This window comes from Columba livia, chromosome 11, assembly GCF_036013475.1.
Source record: "Columba livia isolate bColLiv1 breed racing homer chromosome 11, bColLiv1.pat.W.v2, whole genome shotgun sequence".
In the NCBI taxonomy this organism is placed as follows: domain Eukaryota; kingdom Metazoa; phylum Chordata; class Aves; order Columbiformes; family Columbidae; genus Columba; species Columba livia.
The window spans coordinates 10,100,866-10,123,512 of NC_088612.1; the positions used below are offsets into that span (position 1 = coordinate 10,100,866).

The window sequence follows — 22,647 nt, forward strand, 5'->3', positions numbered from 1 at the left end:
TCTATTTTTTTAAAAATTTTCTCTTTTCTGTTGCACTCAGATATAGGTTTGACAGAGGCTGAAAGAAACCCCCTGGAGCAGAGGAATTGAACCTGCATCTCACATCCCAGCTGAGTGCCCCAACGAACGCGTACGGTACAGAACGCTAACACAAATGCTTTTTTGGGGGAGAGGGATGGTGCTGGTGGAGGATCTGGCTTGGCCCTTGGGGGTCACAGCAGCCATAGCCCTGGACAGTCCCACTTTGCAATCTGGCCTTGTGCCTGGGTTGTGAAAGGGTGCTGATGGGCAGATAGGTTGTTTTGGTCTTAATGTTTGTCCCACAGCATTAATTTTTTTAATATAATAATAATGGAAATGCCCACAAGGACAAAGTCTTGAGATATTAGTTTTATTTAGATTTACTTAAGTAATGCTGGGCTTGAATCTGCCTGCTTCTGATGCCAGGGTTTGTGTAACCCTCCACTGCCTTTGCACATAGATCTATACACATCTGTGTAGTCACATGTACAACCTTGAATATATATATGTGTGTTCGAAGCCAGGCTGGACAGGGCTCTGAGCAACCTGATCTGGGTGAAGATGTCCGTGCTCATGGCAGGGGTTGGACTGGATGAGCTTTGAAGGTCCTTTCCAACCCAAAGACTTCAATGATTCTGTGACCTCTTCAGTGAAACCTTACAGTGTCCAGTACTCCCACAGCACAAGCAGGACAGCTACGGATTTCAAACATTCGGTCTGAGCAGCAGCAGCCTCAGGCTCAGAGGAGCTGCCCAAGCCACTTCTCCCACCAGCCTCGGTAACCCATAGCTGTACTGGATCGCATCATTCTAGAAGAGAATGAAGCTTTGAAGACAGCAAGGGCTGAGGCATCCGCCGCATTCCTTCTCGATGTGTGCTAGTGGTTGGCTGCCATCGTTCAAAACCAGATGTCTCCTCTCCAATTTGAATTCTGCTGACTTGGAATTCCTGATGTTAGGTCTTCTTCTGCCCGCTCCTGAGGGGGGTGAAGAGCCCAGGTTCTCAGATGTCCAGGATGCTATGACCACCCAAGGACCCACGCACCTCAGGTGTCCTAAACCAGCTTGCTTTCCCTTGGTGTTACTAAAGCAGAGCTAGCGGGGTCAGAAAGATCAACGACATCGTAAAACACTTCAAGCGTATTCCTTTGCCTCGTGTCTTGGCTGTGATGGTCATTTAGTGGAAGTCAGGCTTTAATGTCCACAGCCCTGGTCTGGTTTTCCCATTGATGACTTTTCTTTGACCTGCTTCCTTGGTAGAATGATGTGGTTTTGTCCTTGGTTCAATTTTGTTCCTCTTAGAAAGTGAAAAAATTGTTAGAATGCACATTTTATTTTGTTTTGTTTTTCCTTTTACCTCTTTATTTTTTTAATTATTGCTTTACAGCTTGTCATAAGTATTCCAGAGTATCTTACAATGATGTTGTCTGAGGCTAAAGGGTTGATCCAGTTTCTGCTTGAGCAATGGACATTATTTCCATAAGTTCGTAGCAAGGCACAGGGAAGGCAATGGGCAGCCTGACCAGCAGTGCTGGTGACACCAGCGTGTGAGTCCTCACAAAGAAGAAACCAGGGATTTTCTTCTTATCACTAGTTTAAAAGTCAAACTTGGTTTTGTTGCTCAGCTGCACATGCAGAACAATTTAGCTTTCCTCTGTGATGCTGTCCTTCCACCCCCATCCCCTGTAGATTTTGCTCTGAATTTAATTCATTTGCAGCCCAGCCTCTGGTAGCCAGGGCAGAAACACTGGCAGAGACAGCACGTGAGACCAGGAGTTTTCCCAGAAGGGCTTTGATCCTGCAAAACGCTGGGGCATTTGCTTTTGGGGTTGAATGCTGAGCTTTTCTAAATGGAGGGGGCACCTTGTCTCAGCTTGTTCTAAGCAAGATTGGCATCTTCTGAAGCAAGTTAGGAAGACTGAAAGGAAGTTGTGTCCATAGAGCCGACACAAGTATTTGTTCTCTCTCCCAGCCCATAAGTACATCATGGTAATTCAGAGGAGCAGCACGTGCCCATTTGCAGAATATGTGCTACAGAAGAATTATCACTCATGAGAGGAGATATGTGCTTAATGCAAAAAATAACGTGAAATTGCAAAGCTGCTCGGTGAAGCCCATAGCTGAAGCACGTTGTGATACCCCTGGGTAAAGATCAAACTGAAAAGGACTTACCGACATCTGATTCTCCTCAATTTAAGTTGGATCCAAATCTAGCAAAAGGGCATTTTTATGTCTGGTCGCAGTCCAAAAAGATATAGCAAAATCACCTGGAGTTACAAATGTGTTGCAGAACCTGTCCCTAATCATATTAAGAGCTCTAAACTGTAAGGCTCAATTGTTTGCCAAATGAAATATTCTCCTCCGGTATTTGCAGAAAGGAATTACAGTCTGTGAGTAATGTTTTTCATTTGGTATCGAAGTACGGTTTCTGTTTTATGAACCCAATCCTGAGACTGGAGAAGGAGTCATTAAAAAGGATTTGTTTTGTTGGGGAATAAGAGCAAGGTTACTCTATCTTCACACCTACCTTGGGACTGGGATCCACGGACCTGCAAACCAGTCACTTCCAGTATAGGCTGGCCCACCAGTGTGGGTGCTACCTGACCTGTGTGAAGCCATGCTATTGGTGTTGGGTCTCAGACAATGTATTTTTGATTCTCAGTTTCCAGCTTGGCTTTTGAGCCCTTGAGGTTCACCATGTCAAGCTTTCTTCTGAAGTTCTGAGAGAGATGGTGGTCGTTGTTGGATTTGAGGTTTTGCTTAGAAGAATGGGAAAGCCACATAATCACAGGACTCTGATCTCCAGAGCTTAAATTACAGCCCTGAGGATGCAAGACTCATTGCAAAGGTGCCTGACACCTGCGCAGGGTGCACTGGTGTCCCTCCAGCTGCTTCAACACGTAACAGTGACCAATGGACTCTTGCTTCGAGTGCCCCCAGCCCTTTCTTTCGCTCTACTCTGATATTAGCAGCTGTTGACCACCAGCTGTGGCCTCTGGTCTGCAGGTCACCCATGATTTGTGCACGAACTCCTGGAATCCATATCTCCTCATAAACTGATTAATCAAGTGATGTGAAGCTCTTGCATCAGGCTGGGGAGGGAACAGTGAAATCCAAGAAAGCAAAATATTCATAGCACCAAGTCAGCTGCTGAAAGGAGAAACAAGGGAAGGTGATTCAGAGAGCTCCAGCCTTCCAGCCATCAGGGACATACCCGGTGCAGACTTTGTAAGTGTGAGCCCAGAGCTGTGGGAGCTCAGTTATCTCCGGCAGACCAGGGAGATGCCATTTGCTTAAAGCACTGCACTTAATTACGTTTGCTCTGGAGGAAACACTTGTTGAGTGTCGCTCTGTGTCCCAGGGGAAGGGGAACCCAAACTGGTGTTACACTACCCCATATTTTAAGCTATGGGCAGGAAGGATGATAGAGAAGTACTGTAATCCCTAAGGAAAATGGTTGGACTCAATGATCTTGAGGGTCTCTTCCAACCAAAACGATTCTATGAAAAGCAGAGCTGTCCCTCCCCGGGTGCCACGGCCTGTCCCCGACGTGCCCCTTCCTCGTCCTGGGGCCGGGGGAGCAGCCATGCCCTGGGGATTTTGGCCTGACTTCTGGCAGTGTCTTAATATGCCCCAGCTGGCAGCAATAATTGGCGAGTTATTAAATAACTGTCTGCAGTGACATACAATCTGCAGAGCACTGTACCAATTATTTTTCATTTGCTTCCCTCTATCTCAACGTGTCTCTATCTACCCATCCTACCCCGCTGCTGTTCCCATGAACAATTTACTGTACTGATTGTAGGGCAGCAAGATCTTCTGCAACAAAGAAACTACTTTATTTTCTGCCATGGTTAATGCCCCAATTTAATGAGTCCCTCATATCGTTCTCACCACCCTAAATTAAAGGGTAGCCTATGCAATTAAACTGTTTAGGTTTCAGAATGCCCCTCTCACAGTTATCTGCAAAATGGGTTGAAATGCAGCTGCTACTAATATTGCTCGTGTTAAAACTGGCAAAGGAAAAACCACTTTAATCTCTTTATTTTTAGTAGTGTGCCTTTACTTTCAATTAAACTAATTATTTGCACCGTCTTGTTCCTGATCATTGTCCCATGAGATTTTTCCTAGCCAGGAAATATTTTATGCGATACATAACAGTAGATGCTCAAACCTTAATGTTTGTGTCTTTCAGGAATGAGGAGAGAGCTGGGTTTGGCAGCCAGATCTTAGCCTAATTTACACCAGCATTAATCCAGAGTAAAGCTGTAGTTTGCAATGGATTTACTCTAGATTTAAGCTTTGTTAGAGGAGAATTTGCTCTTTTTTTTTTTACTTTTTTTTTTTGACATAAGTTTAATGAGGAAAAGAAGTTCCCCAAAAACCTTCTCCCCAAATCTCTTCTTTGCATCTGGAGCCTATTGCTGTATTACCAAGGGTCAGGTAATAACCTGCATCGATAGAGCGTCCTCAAGGACCCCGGGGTTCTTTCCATCAAGATTTGCATCACCCATCCCTGACATCCAGCCCACTTGGGTTGAAAAGCAGCTGCTCTTTGAGGAGTGGAGAGAGGTTTATCACTGCTTGGTTGGGAGCAGAGCGGGACAAACTGGGGGCTTGCACCCACAAATCCCTCCCAAACCCACCTCATGCTCTGTGGGATTTTGTCAGGGTAAGGAAGGTTTGGGCGAAAGAAAAACACTGAAATAACAACCAAGGGATGGGAGAGAGTGACTCTGTGATTATTTTTGGGTGAAATGTAATTATTCTCTGGATTTAGGTGAGTCAGTGGAGCTGCGGATCCCAACCTTGCAGCACTCACAGGGGTCAGGGATCTTTGCGGTGACAGCAGTGAGTCATATACATTGGCTGGGACGTTCTCTCCTCTTCACATCGGTGTGAGCAGAAGAATCCAGCCCAGCAGCCTCGTCCTCTGAAGCACTCGCACAGGTACATGCTGTCGCATTAGCAGGTTTGTCTCTTGTAGGCTCCAGGATTCAGATTTTCTTTCTTCCTTTTGTCCCCAAAGTGCAAAACTGAAGCATGAATAAATGGCATAAAAAGAGGTCTTTTCTGCAGAGAAAGGCTCTGCAGAAATCCAAGCTATTATACTTGGGATGCATCCACAGTGAAGTTTCTTCCTGCTCCAAACCTGTCAAGTTCCAATATTCATTTTAATGATCTCATTGCATAAATAATGGAAAGCAAAACAATACATTCAATAGAAATGAGATTAGAAATGGGAGGGGAATAAATTACCAATGCAAGGGTCTGTAGTTATTCCAAGGAAGATAAATCTCATTTTTAGTGGTGTCCAGTGAAACAATGTCTTGCTAAGAATAAAACAAAATAAACCTGCTTTTGTTGATAAATAAAAATGTGAGGCAGTGACAGGGAGTGTTTTTTAACACTAGTTGGGTGTCATAGTATCTTGAAACTAATGATACCTGGGTTTTATTCTTGGCCTTGCCGCTGTCACTCTGCAGTAAATCATTTAACACCTTGTGCTGAAGTTGCAGCGTAATCTGGAAAAATCAAATTCCAGTGAACAAATGCACAAATGACATCAGTGTGTGACTCGGTGAAGTTGTCATTGCCAGGTTTCTACCTCAATAGGATCATGAAGCTGGGAGTGCATAATGAATTGGAAGGTGCAAATTAGTGTCATTTCAGCTTCAGACTATTGTGGGAAAGGCTGTCACTGGGAGGGGTATTTTCATTTAGGACTGGATCTTGCATGGCAATGAACCTCTCGTGTGTCTCCCAATGTAGACAAAATGCCAGTGATGGCTTGAAAAGTTTATCCTTTTTTTTTTAATGTGTATTAGGTCAGATTTTCTGTCTGCGGGCAGCAGGAAGTATGTTTGCACTGCAGAACTCCCCCCAGGTCCTTTCTTCATCGGGTGCTTGAGCTGCATCAAGGAAGGACCATGTCAGAGGTTGATAAGAGGGACTGAGCTGCAAACACCCACCAGCGCAGCAGCTTGATAACACCACCACGTTTGCTCTCACCTAATCGAAACCAGATTGGCCTTTTCCATCCTACACCTCAACAACTAGGAGGGAAGCACTGGCCTGAGCCATCATGGATGGGGTGAAGTATCCCCAGAAAGAATGTTCCCCTGGGAACTGGCACGGGCTGAGACAGGTTACATAGAGCTGCACAAAATGCTGCCGCAATCAGCAGCCACGTGGGCTGGAGCTGGATGGTGGCTGACCCTTCTAGCTGGGGAGCTGATGATTCCCTTCAGGGTTGCATCATTAGATTCAAACTGAGTCATTATGAGCCGATTTGGGAAAAAACGTCAGAATTCCTCACTGAGGAAACAGCTGGAGCTGTTGCAAGAGCCTCCTGTTGGGTAGGTGCTCAGAGGCATGGCCAGCACCTCACAGCTGGGGCCATGAGCGGTTCAGAGACACTGAAACCACAAAATGTGCACCTGTGCAACCCAGCGACAAAGCCCCAACTGCTGTCAGCCCCTTTTCTGTGGCCAGACAGTGAGATTCTCCTGCCCTGCTCCCTGTCTGCTGCCTCTGCCAGGTGGGCATGACCTTGCACAGCTCTTCGCAGGGTGGGTCTCTCCAGCCATCAGGAAGAGCACGTTCAGCAGGCACAGTAGAGGGGCTGGAAAGGGGTTCAGCATTTATCTTGGAAACCCAACCAAACTGCATGGCTGGTATCATCAGCATTTGGGCTACAACTCATTCTGCAAAGCCACTGCTGAGCCACTGCAGGATTTCTACCCCAGTATCACAAAGTATTGTCTTCAAAATGTGAGGTGAGGACAGAGAACATGGTGCGAAGGATGGCTGAAGGTTTCAGAGAGTAGCAAGAAAAAAAGAGCTTGAGGAACAATCCAAGATCAACACTGACACACTTATCTGATCATCAATAAGCAGAGATCAATTATTCAGGATGTTTAAACATGTACTAGGAGCGCATATTAACATCAGCTTGATGACTAAGACAACAAGAGAATGGAAACAGACGGGATGGGTGGATACAGGCCTGGTACTTGCCTCTGCAGAAACATTTTATTCCCAAATAATTGCTGTGATAGACCGAGCTGTGACCACTGAACATATTTGTTAATATGTTTATAAAGATGTGAGGCCTGGGTGTTCACTGAAAAAGAAGATGCTGGTGTCTTTGCAAATAAAATAAGCAAATGCTTGCCTAATGAGGGAGAAAAAAATATTCACAAATACACTGAATGATGGGGAAACTCCTGAAGAATTAAATATGGTGAAGCCCCAGTGGGGTGAGCCAGCAGGTGGGCAGTGAAGATGAGACTGGACAGACTCACTGAGCTTCTCCTGTGTGTTATTTTCTAGGGTACTCCACACCATGGATGGTTCATCCTGGGTGAAACCTCCACCACCTCAGAGTGACACACCTGGAATGAGGAGACTTGGAGGAACAGAGAGAGGTATATGGTAAAGAAGAGGATTTCAAATACAGGGCTCGGGGCATCACTGTCCTCTCATTACTCCTGCCCCACACAGTACTTACTGTGGGACTGGGAACAGAAAAAAAAGGCTTTGCATATCTGAGGAATCTTCTTTCCTTTTTTCCCCAAATTCCTGGCAAAAAGCAGCAGCTCCCAGTAGGGTCAGTTGTTTGTGTGAGGGAGAAACTCAGTGAAAACGTGGTGAATTCAGGTATAATTTATTTCCTTCGCTTCCTTAGCAAAACAATGTCTTACTACAAATAACTGTGTCCCCCCAGCCTTGTTCTGTCCTGAGTGATGCTTAAACTGTCAATAATCATAAGGCTGCTGTCACAGTGCTGCTCAATGGGGTTGACAGATTATATCTCTAAAGTCCCTTTATTGGACCTTGTTCCCAGAAAAGCTTGCAAATTGCTCTGATCTTACCAGACAAAGGCGTTGCTCACTCTCCGAGTCCTTGGATACCCTACACAATAAGGTAGGAATTGGTGAGAAATACCTGAGATAAAATATCCCTTACAACATCAAAGTTCCTGATCTCTTAGCTGTCAGCTGCGGGTATGTGAAAGTCCTGACAGGCTGAAGATAGAAGGAAGAGATAAAGCAAAAGAGAAGAGAGGGGGGGAAATGGATAAATTCTCTGAATGAAACGTTATATCATTGGATTTGGCACAAAGATTTCAGCGCAACGGGTCTATACAGTGAGCCGGGGTGCGGGCGAGACATGGGGCTTTCGCCTTTTGAAACAAATAAGCAGGAACTAACACCAGGCAGCCAAGGACAGATCCTGATCTTTGTTACACCAATGGATAAAGAAAGTAGGGATAACAGAGATCAGGATATGGCTAAATCATGATTGTACAAACCCCGCATCTTCCCCATCTCCTTACACTCAGCTCTTGGTTGGTTTTTCCTGGTAAAATGGCTGAGGTGGGTCAGCTACCAAGGGGGAAATGCTGGTGTAAACTAAGACACTGTCTTTTTGCCATCTTTGCTCTGTCCATTCAATAACAAAGCTCCCTGCGGAGGCTTGGCTTCCCCAGGTTGTCCCCAGTAGCTATGGCGGGAGAGCTAGGGCTGGACTTTCACCCAACACAGCCCAACCTGAATGAGTAACCTGCTTGCAAAACCCCAGGTTTTTGGCAGTAAAGATACAGTTAAGTCTGAAATCATTTCACTGAAACACATTCAAAGAGGTTGAGCTGCCATAAGGTCCATCTTGTTTGTTTAAAATCCTGCCCTCTGAAGCTGCAAAGACTGGACAGACCTTCCCTCTGCCCACGACTCCCGCTCACCTAATCCTCCTCCCAGGACTAGGTTTTAGAGCAGATCAAATACCTTTAGGTTCTTAGAAAGGACTGGCTTTTGGCAAACACACAAAATACTTTTGTCAAATGACATAAATATTGCATGTTATTTGCTGCCTTGCCAAAATGCAAACACACACATGCACTCCTAACTAAGCAACATACTTTAAAAGGTAAGGTCATTGCTTAGAAAGAAATATATAACATTTTATAAATCCAAATTGATCACGCACTGTGTGTGTTGAAAATATGTACAAAAATGGGACCCCAAAACTCCATTAAACCACTTCTGAGACAATACATCACTGCACCTTTATATTGCACAGAGGGGTTTAACAACCCTTCTCCAGGAAAATATTTTACTAGGTAACAAAAAAAAAAAAAAAGGTTATTGAAAACACATATATTTGATACTTTTGGCAATTCATTTTACTACTTGCATTTCCAATTCATTGGTATAGTTCATGAAAAAAAATTTTTTTGCGGTTGGGTCATGTTATTATTTCTCTAATTTTTTTTTCCTACTTGAAAGTCACAATACAATTTCTTTCTGCGAAATGACAAATAAAAAAGTTGCTTGCCTGCTTTGGTGATCCTGTAGATGTTTTAGCAAAACAGGGTCTGCTGTAAGTGTAGAATACACACAAACATGCCTACAGGAAATGATGGCATCTTTGTGCATTTCTGTATAACTAATGTTATATCTGAACCAGCTGAAAAAGAGCGAGGGGAAGAACTAGTGTGTTGAATCTTATAAGGAACAAAAAGAAGATATCGTTTACTAGGCAATATTATTAAAAAAAAAAAAAAGGATAATTTTGCATCAGATCACCCCAACTGCCCCTCAAACTGCCCTGCCACTCACCTGTTGCGTGACTTGGATAAATCACTTCAGGTCACCCTCTAGGACGTCTCTTCTCTTGGCTGGTGTGAACCCAGCTCTGGCTGAAAGCCTGGCTTGGATGTGGCCTGCCCACAAACAGTCCCAGAAAAGGACAAAGGAATGGAGAGGCTAACAGCACATCCACACCACAATCCTAACTTAGGTTTGGATTCAAGTCTTCTATTTCCTGTTTAGAGAATGACTTTTCACCCAAAGCGGCTTGTGCTTTAAGCTCATTTTAGCTGGCTGTCATGGAAATGTGGACATGTGCTGGGCTTTTTCTACACCTTGGGCATTTTGAAACAAACCTAAACCATAGGCATGACCCTTCAGTGCCTACCCAAAATCCATCCACCCATCTCCCTCCTCACCTGCCACTTTCCTTCTCGTATCTCCAGGAAGACTTGAATGGAAAGGCTCCATTTGCTAGTGTGCAAAGAACCAAGTAACTGATGTCCTTGGAAGCACTGGTGACATGCAAACCTGGTGACAGTAGAAGCACAGAGCCACTTTGCAGGTTGTGGCTCCCCAGGGTAGTCTCTGATTCCCGAACCCAAATACTGGTCATCTGTGAAGACCAATACTGAAGATCCACATGAGGATTTCTGCTTATTTCACAGAATCACAGAATGTTAGGGATTGAAAGGGACCTCAAAAGATCATCTAGTCCAATCCCCAAACTTGTTCTGGACCATGTGTGTGCTTCTGAAGAGATTCTCACAACACCACAGGTAAGTCTAACCTTCACTTTGAGAGAGATACTGTAAGTACCCATGAACATTATGTGTCTTTATTTGCCTAGAGAACAGTGATTTGTCCATTTTAATTACTTCCTGTATGACACATTTCATTAGGTCGCAGCTTCCTACCAGTTGATCCTTCTCCACACTACATGTGTTTCCTGCTATGCTTGTAATTATGACCTTGAAAGCCCATCAGCAAAAGTGCCATCAATTTGAAAGATTTATGAATCTCACACTTCCCCTCTCTCCTCCCCCCAGAATTGGAAAGCCCACTCTGTAGTTTTCAGCACACATCTATCATTACACCCTCACGGGTCTCAGGTAAATTAGCAACCTGATTCTTTTCCCTGCTGTCACTTAGAAGAAAAGGGCTTCTTATTTGCCATCCAAGGAAAAGTACAGTAAACCTAGAACTAGATAAAAGAGAAGTAATCAAATATATTTAACTGTACTCAGCCAAATCCCATTATTTGTATAGATGTTAGCTGGTGCATTTGAAGAATTAGGATAGTCTGGTCTCTAATAGGAAATAATACTGTTTGATTGAAAAGTGCAATTTCTGAGCTAATATTCTTCTACTTACCTAAAATTAGAAGTTCATCTTTATCTATATATATATATATATAGATATATATATGTATGAATTACCATGGTAAGTTTGGCAGATATTAAAAAAAAAAAGCTTACATGTCCTTGCTCTTCTGCTAAGCCTGTGCTTTTGGGGTGAACACAGCATCTCTCTGTTTTTCTTTCATAGATGGGAAATGCCTTCTCAGTGTGTGAAGTTTCCTTGTGTTGTCCTTGTCTCTTCTACGTGAAGGAAGTGGGGAAAATAACTTTAAATAAGTCACCTCCTGCATATGAGAGAAGAACAGCTTATGGGGTACAAGGAAAATGTTCAGGGAGACTGAGCAGCCATGGCAAAGGAACATGTTGGGAGTATCTCATGGAGATAATAGCCATGGTGAGGGGTGTGGGAGAACACAGAAAACCTGCAGCTGGTTCTGGGACCACAGGTTTTGAAAACATATGGAGAATATCACTGCAGTGCTTGTCCCAGGGGTGGTCCTGCCCTTGGCAGCTGGCTGTGTGGGGAAGGAGGAATGCGCCACCTCTAGACGCCGCGATGGATGCTCCCACTCACAGGTACCTTCCCCTTCAGAAATTCCTCCAGTGCCAAAACACACAGAGAACATGGATCAAGACTGATCTAACTGAGAAATACAGCAAAATTGCCTCCTTACCCTCATTCACTGGACTAAGTTATATTTTCTCTTCCCCTGTGCTAACAGGTTTTGCTGTGAAATGGTTCAATTAAGATGTTCCAATGCAAGCACTGAAATTCAGGTCCACAAATCAAGGAAAAGTCTCCCTTGGACTGTGCTCATGCCAGCACACAGGTTTTTTCAACTTGATTTTGAGCTCAGAAAATTCTGGTTTGTGTGCTAACCAGTCAGGCAAGTGACTGTGGCTCTGCAGGTAACTGGACGTAACAAGGTGAGACACATTTTGGTCCCAGACTCAAGTTTTACCTCTCTCAGATGAAACATTACAACTCAATGTTGTGTCAGTACTTTGGGGAGAAGAAGGAGGGAGACAAGAGTCCCCACAATGTTTCTTTGCATGCCTGAGTCAAATTACCCTCCCTTCTGCGGGGCTTCTTCTGAAATAACAGATCTTACTGTAACCAAATATTGCCATCCAGGAAAGCCATTCTGCAACCAGCAAGGAGGCTTCTTCCTTCTCAGCAGCCCCTGAAAAGGTCCTTTGTTCTCAGGCTGAACACCTGGAGAGTGTTATCAGCCGTGGCCTCTCTGGGCCGGCGCGCTGAGCAACTGCGACAAGACCCAGTGGCATTGGCATTGAAAGCAGCACCTGGGAGCTGCTGGCACCCAAAAACCAGGCCATCTTGGCCATTGTGTGTTCAACTTTGGGATGCTCCCTTCTTCTGTGGGGAGGAAAACTGGCTCAGCCTGTGTTTTCTTTCTTTTCCCATGCTAAAATGGACAGCCTCACTCCTAATGGTCTTTAGACAACCCTGAGGAGAATCAGAGAATAGTTTGGGTTGGAAGGGACCTTCCCAGCTCTGCCAGTGCCACCCCTGCCATGAGCAGGGACATCTTCACCAGCTCAGGTTGCTCAGAGCCCTGTTCAGCCTGGCCTGGGGTGTCTCCAGGGATGGGGCATCCACCACCTCTCTGGGCAGCCTGTTCCATCACCCTCAAACGGAGGTGACATTTGTGTAGAGAACAGAGAACAAGCCTTAGGCAGTACCATGCCTTTCCGGAGAAACTGGTTATGCGGGTGGCAGAAGGCTGACACAGAGCACCGGCATCCTGGGCACATGGTTTGAAATGTCACCTTGAAGAGTACAAGGTGGAACTGTTGATTGGCACAAGGGGTAGGGCATCTGCCAGAGGAGGACTCGCCTGATGTGACCCAGGACAAGCCTGCACGCCAGGCTGGCCTCAGGCACAGCTTTCTGCTCTGTCTGTACAGTCAGCACCACTTCTGTTTGTCTCCATAAAAAGACAGTCAGACCCATGTCTGCTCAGAAACTCAAGGAAACCCAACAAATCCTCCCCAGCAGGTATTTCCCTGAGGGCAGATGGTCCTTTTCTATACACCTGATGGTAGAACTGTGCTGTATAAACCATCACTGCCAGCCAAATCAGCTTAAAAACCCAAAATGTGTTCATTCCTTCCCTGTATTTTACATGATTAAAAGAAAAAATCTGCACAGGAGGAGAAAACCTGGAGCGTCAGAAAGCAGGAGTTGTCAGGTGTAGATCTTCCATGGGGTAACCTGGAGAGTTGCCTACACCAGCTGAGTCTGTGCTGGATCTGTGAGGATTTTACCACTGGCCTCAGTGGAAATTGTATCTGCAACTTTTGAGTTCTTTGGCAGGTCCAGGCCTGTGGGCCTTCCTCTGCATGTTGATTTTCCCACTAAAGTCGCAGGCTGGACAGCCCACATCACAGAAAAAGAAGAAAGAAAAAAAATCATCCTTTCCTGATAATCCAGATAAAAAGCTGACTCTTACAACGGAGTCATGTTCAGGATTTCACCAGTGCCTCATTGCAGAATGCAAAACTCTGTGTAGTATTAGTTCTGGAGTAGTTCTGTCAAATACCGAGAGCAAATTGCATAAGGTGAGAAGGGGTAGACCACAGCTAAAGCTTCATCCTCCACAATGGCAATTCGGGGTTAATGCCATGAGTTCTTCCATACATGATGGCATAGTTTCCTTTTTTTTTGTTTTTTAAAAAACTGTAGCAGCAAAAAAGCAAACATTTCAGAAGGTTCAAATGAGACCCCTGAGTGCCCAAGCTGAGTCTCTGTGAGGCTTAGATAAACTGACAAAATAGCATCCTGCAAAAGCTTCACCTGGGACAAACCGCAATTTCTGTGTTCTTGTTCAGGCAGTTTGTAGCATACGAGTCACTTTAAACCTTGGTCTCCGTCCAGACACCAGTACCAGCTCTCCCATGACTTCATGTTTGCGTCTCTTTCTAATATTCCTCCCTTTCTTCCTCATGAAGGGAAAATTTCCAGGTTTGTTCCTTTTAACTTTGTTCGTGGTAGCGGTCTTGACAGAAGGACTTAGTGTCTATTTAGTGTCTTTGCAAGGAAAAGGCAGAAACCTCTCAGTTACATAAAAGTTTGTATCAAAATTCAAGAATCCGGATTAATTATAGGAGACTTGCCTTGTATCATTCAATTTGTTTGAATAGCTTTAAAGATTAAGCAGATCCAGGGCCTAACAGAACCAGAGCCAGTAAGACAATAGCTGAGATTTTCCTTTGAAACAAAATATACAGGTGGTTTCTGTGAGTTTCTGTGTCTATCTGCCTGGCTTTTTTATTTTTATGTCGTATCCAATATCACAGAACCTGGCAGTAGAAATCATATAGCAATTTGTGAAAGCTTGTTGCTGTTCTAGGTATCATATAGTCTGTTCCACACCAGCAAAGACAAAAACCAATGCCTTTACTCCTCGAGTATTCATTCAAAGGATAATGATCTCTGGTAACAAAATATTTGGCAGTAGCATTATTTAAAATGCACAGAGGAAATGTTTGTCCCTAATTCAAGGGACTGTGGTCACACAGTCTCTTTTCACTTGGTATTTAGCAACGAATGCCAACGGCTAATCTGCAGAAAGACCAGGAACAGAGTTGTTTATCACACTCTATCCTCAACCAATGCCATTGGAAGGGAGAAAAAATTAATTACTTAATTTCTTTGTGGCCGGAGAACTTACAAACTCTGTGTTATACCCAGCAGGCTGCAATGGTCCCTTCGGTAAATATCTAATTAAGTGGCTGGGGTGGGTTTTGTTTTTTCTTTTTACCGCATACTTCTGTGTTTTAAAATCCCTTTGCATTAAACGATTTCTCGAGTTTTCCAAATTTCTCACACGCAAAGAGGGAAGGTAAAAAAAAAAAAAGCAGAGGGGAGATTTCAGTCGTGGGAACAGGAGTCAGAGACGGGGATTTGCAAAAGCTAAAGGCAAATCCTCCCCAAAACCTGCATCTAAAACACCGAAAACCGCAGGCACGATCTGTCTGGGACCGCTGGCTTTCTGGAGGGGGAGAAATCAAGCCAGCCCGAGGGCGATGTCCGCGTTGGGGAAGGGAGGTGGGTCGGCCCCCGAAAACCAAAAGCGGTTAAAACACTGCGAAGGACTCGGCCTGGCAGCGACCCCTCGGGAAAGCGACTGGTTTGCTTTTAATTGTGCAAGTGCGGAATTTGGGAAGTTTTATCGACATCCCCCAGCCAGCGGGTGCCCTCGGCCGCCCGGCACCGCCAAGCCCCGTTTTTCCCCTTTGTGCCCGCAACGAAAAGCGCTGAGCGGTGTCAGCCGATCGTACGATCGCGCCCGGCCCTGTTGGGTGACGCTGCAACGGTGCCCAAGCGTCCCCGGGATGGGGAGAAACTGCCCCGGGGGTAGTGGGAGAGGAGCCGAGCATCCACCCCATCCCGCTTCTCTCCTTTGGGAAAGGTGCTTGGCTTCAGCGGGGACCGCAGGGAGGTGAGAAAACTGCGGATCTCCTGCCGAGAAAGCGCGGAGCCGGCGCTCGGGGAAAGCTACCTGCTCCAGGGAAGCGTCTCGCCATGGGGACTGTCCCAGCTGCTGCCCACCTCGGTCCCAGCGGCCACCGCCTCCCCGCAGCACCGCTGCTTCTCCGGGCACCCCGGGGACACCCCTACCCTCTCGGCCGAGCTTAAACTCGGCGAGATCAATCGAATTTTTTTCAGTCGAGCCAGGTCGAGGTACCGGGGCTGGGACTGGAAGGGTCTGAGCCCTCCCGGGAAGACCGGGGTCAGCTCCGCATCCTGGCTCAGCCCTGGCTGCCGAGCGCACCGGTCCCGGCCTCGGGGATGCGGGTCGCTGCCCGCGGGGACTAAGCCGGGGCCGGAGCGGCTCCTCCCCTGCGCCCCCCGATCTCTCCTGCCCCTTCTCCCTCGTTAAGAAAGTGTTAGAAAGTTGCTGAAGTGCGAAATGAGCCTGCGAAAATCTCGTTGTCCTCATTAAACTCTGACAAGGAGGATGACAAGAAGCAGCGGAGGGGAAACAATGCGGGCAGTGTTGGGGAGAGCCCGGCGCCGGGGGCAGCCTTTGTGCCCGCCAACAAAAGCTCTTGTTTGCATGTGTTAAAGTCCATTAAACCTCGGCAGCTCCAGGTGCAAACGCCAGCCCGGAGCGGCCGCGGAACCTTCCGCACCCGCTGAGCGCGGCGGCAGCACCGCGGCTCTGCCCTCAACCGCCGGTATTGTCGGGGCTGCGGCCAGGGACACGGCCCGGGCGGGGTGTGCACGCCGAGGCCCCCTAATGAGGGCCCGGGGCTGGCTCTTCATTAACAGGCGTGCAAACCTGGGTGGGTTTCACTCTCTCTTTTTTTAATGTGTCCCCAGATTCGTCTGTCCGTCGCCTCGCCGTTAGTAGAAGCGAGGGAAGAAGCTGCTGCGGGAGGACGGAACACAATGTCGCCTATTGTGCTGCTCACCCCCTCGCCGGAGGGGACACGGATGGGACCCCGCAGCCCAGGGTTGTGGATGTGGACCTCGTGCGAAAGAGCCTGGCAGACATGTGGTGCGATTTGGTTTGATCAGCTGTGGCTCATCAAGGTGTGTCGAGAGGTTGTAAAGTTGAGAAATCCTTATAGAAAGTACCCTCAAGGTCAGGAAGAGAGTGGTTTTCAAACTTCTGGTTCAAACAGCAGAATTCAACCCATAAGGTGCAAAAGAGTGAGATTGTGCAAAGACTAATCACATCAACAACAACAAAAAAGCCTTGCACAGGTCAATGCCTACAAAAACAACCTCACCACCGTGCTAACGTTTCATATAACTGGCACAGCGCTTTGTCCAAGAAAAAAAGTATTTCCAGGTTCTGTTGCAACAAGTCCACATCGCTTTATCCCCAGTGGTTCTGCCTGGGATCTGCCCCATGGCTATTTTAAAGTGTGCTGTTAATAATGATTCATTGCAATTGATAGAACTGGGAGACTTGCCTTTTATTTTGCAATTAGACATAAAGGCTCTGATCTGGCAAATGCTGTGCACTGTGAGCATGTGAGTAGCTCTGCTGAAGTCATTGGGACTGCTCATGTGCTTAACATTAAGCCCGTGTGAGTTTGCAGGATCAAGGCCTGAGACAGGATCTTCTTTAAGGATATTTGTTTACCTGTTCTGTATTTTCTAGATTCGTGACTGTGCCCTGCAAAACTATTTCTCTGGGAAGACCTGCCATGGCTGGAGTCAGCTGGATGTAGCTCACAAGTAGCCTTATGAAGCCAAATGGTTCTTCTCTTAAACAAAAATTGTTTGCAGGAGCTTGATTTGGAAAGACATGACGGCACTGGGTACATTGCATTGCAGACTGTTCAGCTGTGTGAGCCTGTGTGTACTGAGGCGTTAATGCAGAATTGTTGGGCATTGGGCCCAGAACAGATGTGATGATGAGTGAGAGCAAAGAGACAGGGAGGAAGGAGCAGAAGCAACACATTTTAGCCTCAATTCAAGCAACCACTGCTTCCAAAACCTGGGCACCAGCCCCAAATCCCTCTTATCAAGAGAAAGTAGGAAGCAACATGATCCATGGAGAAAACAAACATATTTGTTTTTCCATTTGCCAATCCTGTGAACAATAGCTGTTTGTAGGCAAATAATCCTCAGGTCTGCATCACTAGATCAATGCAGGAAGTGGTTCCCATTGGCCCAGCAGTGCCAACACACTGAGTGGTTTGTAATGAAACAGGTCCTCGAACTTCTTCACAGCACAGACACTATCTTTGTAGGTTATCGTGCACTTGCTTCTGTTTCTGCTCCCACTCTCCTCATCTTCCAACACTAGGCCTGGCAGGGGGAAGCAAAGGCAAGAGGAAACAGAAGTTGTTTTAATATAAAAGGCTTAAAAATGCTCAGCTGTTTGCTATTTCCCTGCCACTAACTTTTCCAATTAACTTCTGGAGCCAGGCAAATTAAAGGGAAGGCCAGTCCTTGTACGCACTTACAGCTTAATACCTATGATATGCGTGAAGAAAATTAATTGGGGATTTTGCTTCATGAAGTAATCACAGTGCAAACTATAAAAAGGCTGCCTTTTATTTTGAGCTGCCAAAGTCCTGGTTTGCATGATGATTTTGTGTTTAGGGTTACAACTGCTTACACAAATGGCATCTCACAGTATCTCAAATGTCTACTCATCTTTACTGATAGATTTTGTGGAGGTGGAAAGGAATGGAAAAGATAAATTCTCCAGGTGTATTAAAACAGAAGCTCTAACTTACACAGCATGAGAAGAACGATAGAAATAGTGGGAGAGTGGTGAGTTCATGGGGTAAGACTGCTTCCAACTCCAAGATTTATCCAATGCCTACAGCCCTTCTCCACTTACATCATTCAGCACAGCCCAAGTAAGGTTGGATTAACTTTAAAAAAAAACACATAACACATGTAATTTCCAAAGGATCATCAGGACAGCCTGATTTTTTTTGTGAATACTTCAATAAATAGCACAGAACTTGTCCTGGTTTAAAATGGCAGACTTTTTCATTATTTTTGTGTCATTTACAATGTCTTTCACAGCTGAAGGCAGCAGCTCAGTTATTACCATTTCTTCTACTTGTTTTATACGGCAGCTGATCATGTTTGGCTTCAACGAACTCAGCGAAAACCTGTGTAGAACACAAACTTTTAAGCTGCAATAATTACCATTTGATAGCTATGTAATTGTTTAGGCAGGTAAATAAGGAAATAGGTGCCTTTGTTACTAAACAGCTTCTTACTATATCTGAAGGACTGTTTCTCCATGTTTGTATTCTCTGTGCCTGCAATAAAGAAGCCAGCCAGGTAAAAAGGGACCAGGTTAAGGGAGCTCACTAGACCCCATTTGTTTCTGAGGTCTGGAACGGATCTTGGGATTTTACAAAATATTTGGAAAAATGAATCAAAACCAGACCCACTGGCAAAGCACTGTCTTGCTCCCTTCAGCTGGCCAGCCCATGTAAATTAAACCATCCATTACTGCTACCAGGGAGCCTGCAAAATGCCAATCGTCTCATAGTTCAAAACAGTCCATTCTGCTGCTAATCCATATCGTGGTGAATTTGATCAAGAGTGATGAAGGTTATGATTTTTAAGTATGCTTAGAAAAAGGAACTCAAACCCTAGAAAGTGACCCACAGAAAACTGTTACAGGAATAGTAAGTTTACAAAATCTGGCACAGAAAAACAAGAAAATTTCCAGATGAAAGTCACTGAGAAGCAATGCCCAGTCAGCTGCGTGTTCTACCTTATCTGGGTGTTTAGGTGGGAAATTTTCAGACCCAGCTTGTTGTGCAATCTCTGCCGCAGCTCAGTGGGAGCTGAGCTCCAAATGCTCATCATCTAAAGTAGGTGACTCACATTGGGAATCTAAAATTATTAAGATACTTTTTAAAATCCATCGCTGCCTGCCTTCTTTCCTCACTGATAATACAGGGTCAGCATCCACTCAAAATTACTGGAAAAGGAAATGCTGCATGTGAAACACCCAGACACTGCTGTCATGAGCACCATGGAAAAACTGTATGGAAATGAATAATTTTGTACTCAAAGCACAGCTTGAATAACAGGCAGTAAAAAGCCCCGTTGCTGCACATTAAACAAGAGGAGAATAAATCATGAGGGGAGCTGCTCTCTCAGGAGCAGTGACCATTGCCAATGCGGAGTGAGGGGGATGCCCATAGGACAAGGGCATGGGTAACTCACAACTCATCAGGATGCACAAAACCAGGCAAATTCTGATCGCTCGTAGCTGTTGAATACTGGATTGTACAGCCTCAGCAGCCTTTTCTAGTATATTGTTTCACACACATATTTATGTTTGTGTGTGTATGTGCTTCGGGGTATGTGTAAAATCAGCAGAATCAGCTTTGGCTCTGTGCCACATTAACCACTCTACACAGCTACGGGACTTTTGGGCAGCTTGATGCATAGACTGAGGTCTAGATGCAAAATATCATTGAAATATCAACTCATCAACTGGCACAGCAGCCCTTAATGGCTGTGCCACTGCTGACTGGGCAAACCACAGTCCTGTAGGCAAATATCTGACCCTCTGCCAAATCTGTCTTCATCCTTGGGGCAGGACGCCAAAGATGTCTAGAAACCATTCTCTCAGGTATCTGGAGATGTCTTCGCTGATCCTCTGGATACAACGCCCTGCACTCCTAGTGTGGAGTGTGGAGCCAGGACATAAGATGTGTAGAGAAGCAGAGTGTATCTGGAGGAGGAGTTACCACCAGCAATTGTCCCTTCGTTATGGTTAAATGAGGTGGATAAGTCTGAGAAATCAATTTCTGCAGAGACCCTTAGCAGGTAGGGAGACTGCTACATCACAGGATGGACATGTCCTGTAGCTGCTCTTGGCACAGACAGACAGATGGGCACAGAAAAGCCTGGTCAGGTCTAATTCATGGTGGCAAATTCAAAGAGTGTACATGTCTGTCCCAACAGAGGAAAGGCAGTCTTTTGCTGGCTGGCAGAGAAGAGCTGGTGTACACACCGTCTGGAAACCTTCTGTGAGATATGGTAGTGCAGAGAAACGCAGCACCAGGGAATTCACAGCTACCGCAGTCGGTGCAGCAGGTTGCGGATACATCTTGCAGACATCTCTGCAAACACTGCTGCAAGAGTAGAACATCACAGGGTGACTCAATAGTAATGTGACCTTTCATTAATAGATGCTTTTCCTCTCGCGTCTGTTTCTGACACATTAGCAACAGTTACAAACTTAGGTAAAACCCAGTTTTTCAGTGCTTCTGTTTGAATGGTGCAATAGCCTTCCCGGAGCATGGGAATGAATATAAAACATCTCCCACTTGTTCTGATTGGGAACTTGCTCATGTTTTTAGGGCATGTCCTGCTGAGCTCCCCGTTAAGCAGTCTGGAGGAGTGAGCATTCCCACCTCTGCTGATCTGATACAAGAACTGGTGACAAAAGACACATCTGAGGCTGGTGGAGTCGTCCCGCTTTGTGGTAGGACTGAGTTTGCCCAACCAGGGACCAGTCAGTGTCCACAAAACTTTTTGACGTTGGAATGTTTTGTTACTCTTCTTGTGATGTTACTAAGGGAAATATTGCACACAGCTAGGTGTATTGGTTAAAGTTTATTATTTCAGCTCGTTCATGTGTCACTGACTCACAATTCATTCACTTCTAACAGTCTTTTTTAAAAGTCTTACACATCCCCAAACCCTGCATGTGGTACTTTCCCCTTAGATATATCTCACAGTGCCCCAACATTAACTTGAAGAAGCAACAATGCCTAAAATAATTTTCTCAGGAATGTCTTGTAAAAAATCTTCCTCATGAGAGATAGAAGACAAAGTCATTCCACATGAGACAACCCACTGGAATGACTCTATAGACACAGCTTGTCTTGGAACTTATTCATCTTTCTCCTCATACAGACATTTTGTCCTCTAATTACAAGAGTACTTCCCACTTCACCTGAGTGTTTCTGTGGGTAAAGTACAGACAGAAATGGATACGTTCTATCAGTATTCTGTCATTTCTGTAACCATTTCTTTCTTGCTGCCTGATATTCAAACTACTATTGCCTGTAGTGTTTTGATACATTATGGTAAGAACAGATATGGCAAATTATCAAAAACCCAAAAGAATTCTGTTGCCAAAAGATTCCACTAACCCTAAAATGGATCGGTGGGCCTGTCTTTTCCAGAGAAAATAGACAGAAATGTCTTCCATGTCTGACTTTGACTTGCTGAATCCTACCAGTCACTGCATAGTTTTCTTGATGACATCTAAGGATAGCTTGGAACCAAACTCCTTTTCATTGGGACTAGGAATATGTTGGGACTTGGTTAAGAGATTCTTCTAGCTTTGATGCTTTTGTAGCTTTTGTGAGAAATAGCAACTGGACAGTTAAAAATGGGCAGCTTAGAAATAACCACCTCTGCCTTTGTAATGTATCCCTTTACTTTCTGAGAATGCTCTTTTGATTCTGCCATTGCATACAAGGATGTTCCCACAAATTATTTATGATGGAAGCACCTTCCCATCTGAAGAGAAAATGTCATCTTTCTACTGCTAAGTAGGATGAGTACTCTAGTATTGACAGTTCAACAGAAATTGATTCAGTGATTTCTCTGGTAAAGATATGGAGATTGTGTGGGAGAAAAAAATCTTCTTTCCCAAACCAAGCACCATCAGAGAGGTTTTCACCTGGGCCCAGGACCTTCAAGAACACCCCGCAAGCTGCAGGAAGCGGGGTTTGATTCATCAGTGGTACTTTCCCTTCTGAATCAGCACTAACTCTTATGCCGCTATGATATCACAGACTATCTGCCTTTGGAAGCACATATTTTTAAGCATTTTAATAGCAAAGTGCTGACTATTGCTGGGGATTACAAATTCTGTGGAACATTTTTTCAAGATAACTTCTGGCATCTTGCCACTTGTTATATGGAAAATATGTTGTATTATCTTCCATGTGTGTGTGGGTGTAAGGGTCTCCTAGTGTCCTGGCCCCCAGCCTGCAAAGACTTACACATATTTTATTCAGAATGAAGTTAAGCAATACATAATGAACTTGTCCAGGCACAGAGCCTAGATCTGTCACTTCAGACATGTTCCATATCCTTGAGGACTTCTTGAAAGACAGCATCTTTCTCAGTGTTCAGAGTATGCTACTATGAACAGTGTGCTGGAGGCTGACGGTGTGGGGCAC

General features: G+C 45.2%; 3 long non-coding RNA genes across 6 annotated transcripts in view; 2 read left to right on the forward strand and 1 right to left on the reverse strand.

Moving 5' to 3' along the window:
• The window catches only part of LOC110355362 (uncharacterized), a 29,422-nt gene extending 21,936 nt beyond the window's left edge, over positions 1-7,486 (forward strand). The window contains exons 5-7 of the long non-coding RNA XR_002407990.2: positions 41-135; positions 4,801-4,970; positions 7,356-7,486. This is a non-coding gene — a long non-coding RNA (uncharacterized LOC110355362). The remainder of the gene's footprint in view (positions 1-40; positions 136-4,800; positions 4,971-7,355) is intronic.
• Positions 4,742-15,923, reverse strand: LOC110355358 (uncharacterized). 4 transcript variants are annotated; one of them, XR_010475422.1, is made up of 4 exons: positions 15,501-15,923; positions 11,092-11,258; positions 10,033-10,144; positions 4,742-9,491 (listed from the first exon to the last, which is right to left on the reverse strand). It is a non-coding gene; the product is annotated as an uncharacterized LOC110355358 (long non-coding RNA). The 4 variants fall into 4 exon arrangements; XR_010475423.1 differs by having other exon boundaries at positions 4,742-5,172; positions 5,280-10,144; positions 15,501-15,919; XR_010475421.1 differs by having other exon boundaries at positions 4,742-10,144; positions 11,092-11,214.
• Positions 10,081-12,146, forward strand: LOC135580568 (uncharacterized). Its single transcript, XR_010475424.1, has 3 exons — positions 10,081-10,392; positions 11,162-11,550; positions 11,697-12,146. It is a non-coding gene; the product is annotated as an uncharacterized LOC135580568 (long non-coding RNA).
• Positions 15,924-22,647: the final 6,724 nt, after the last annotated feature.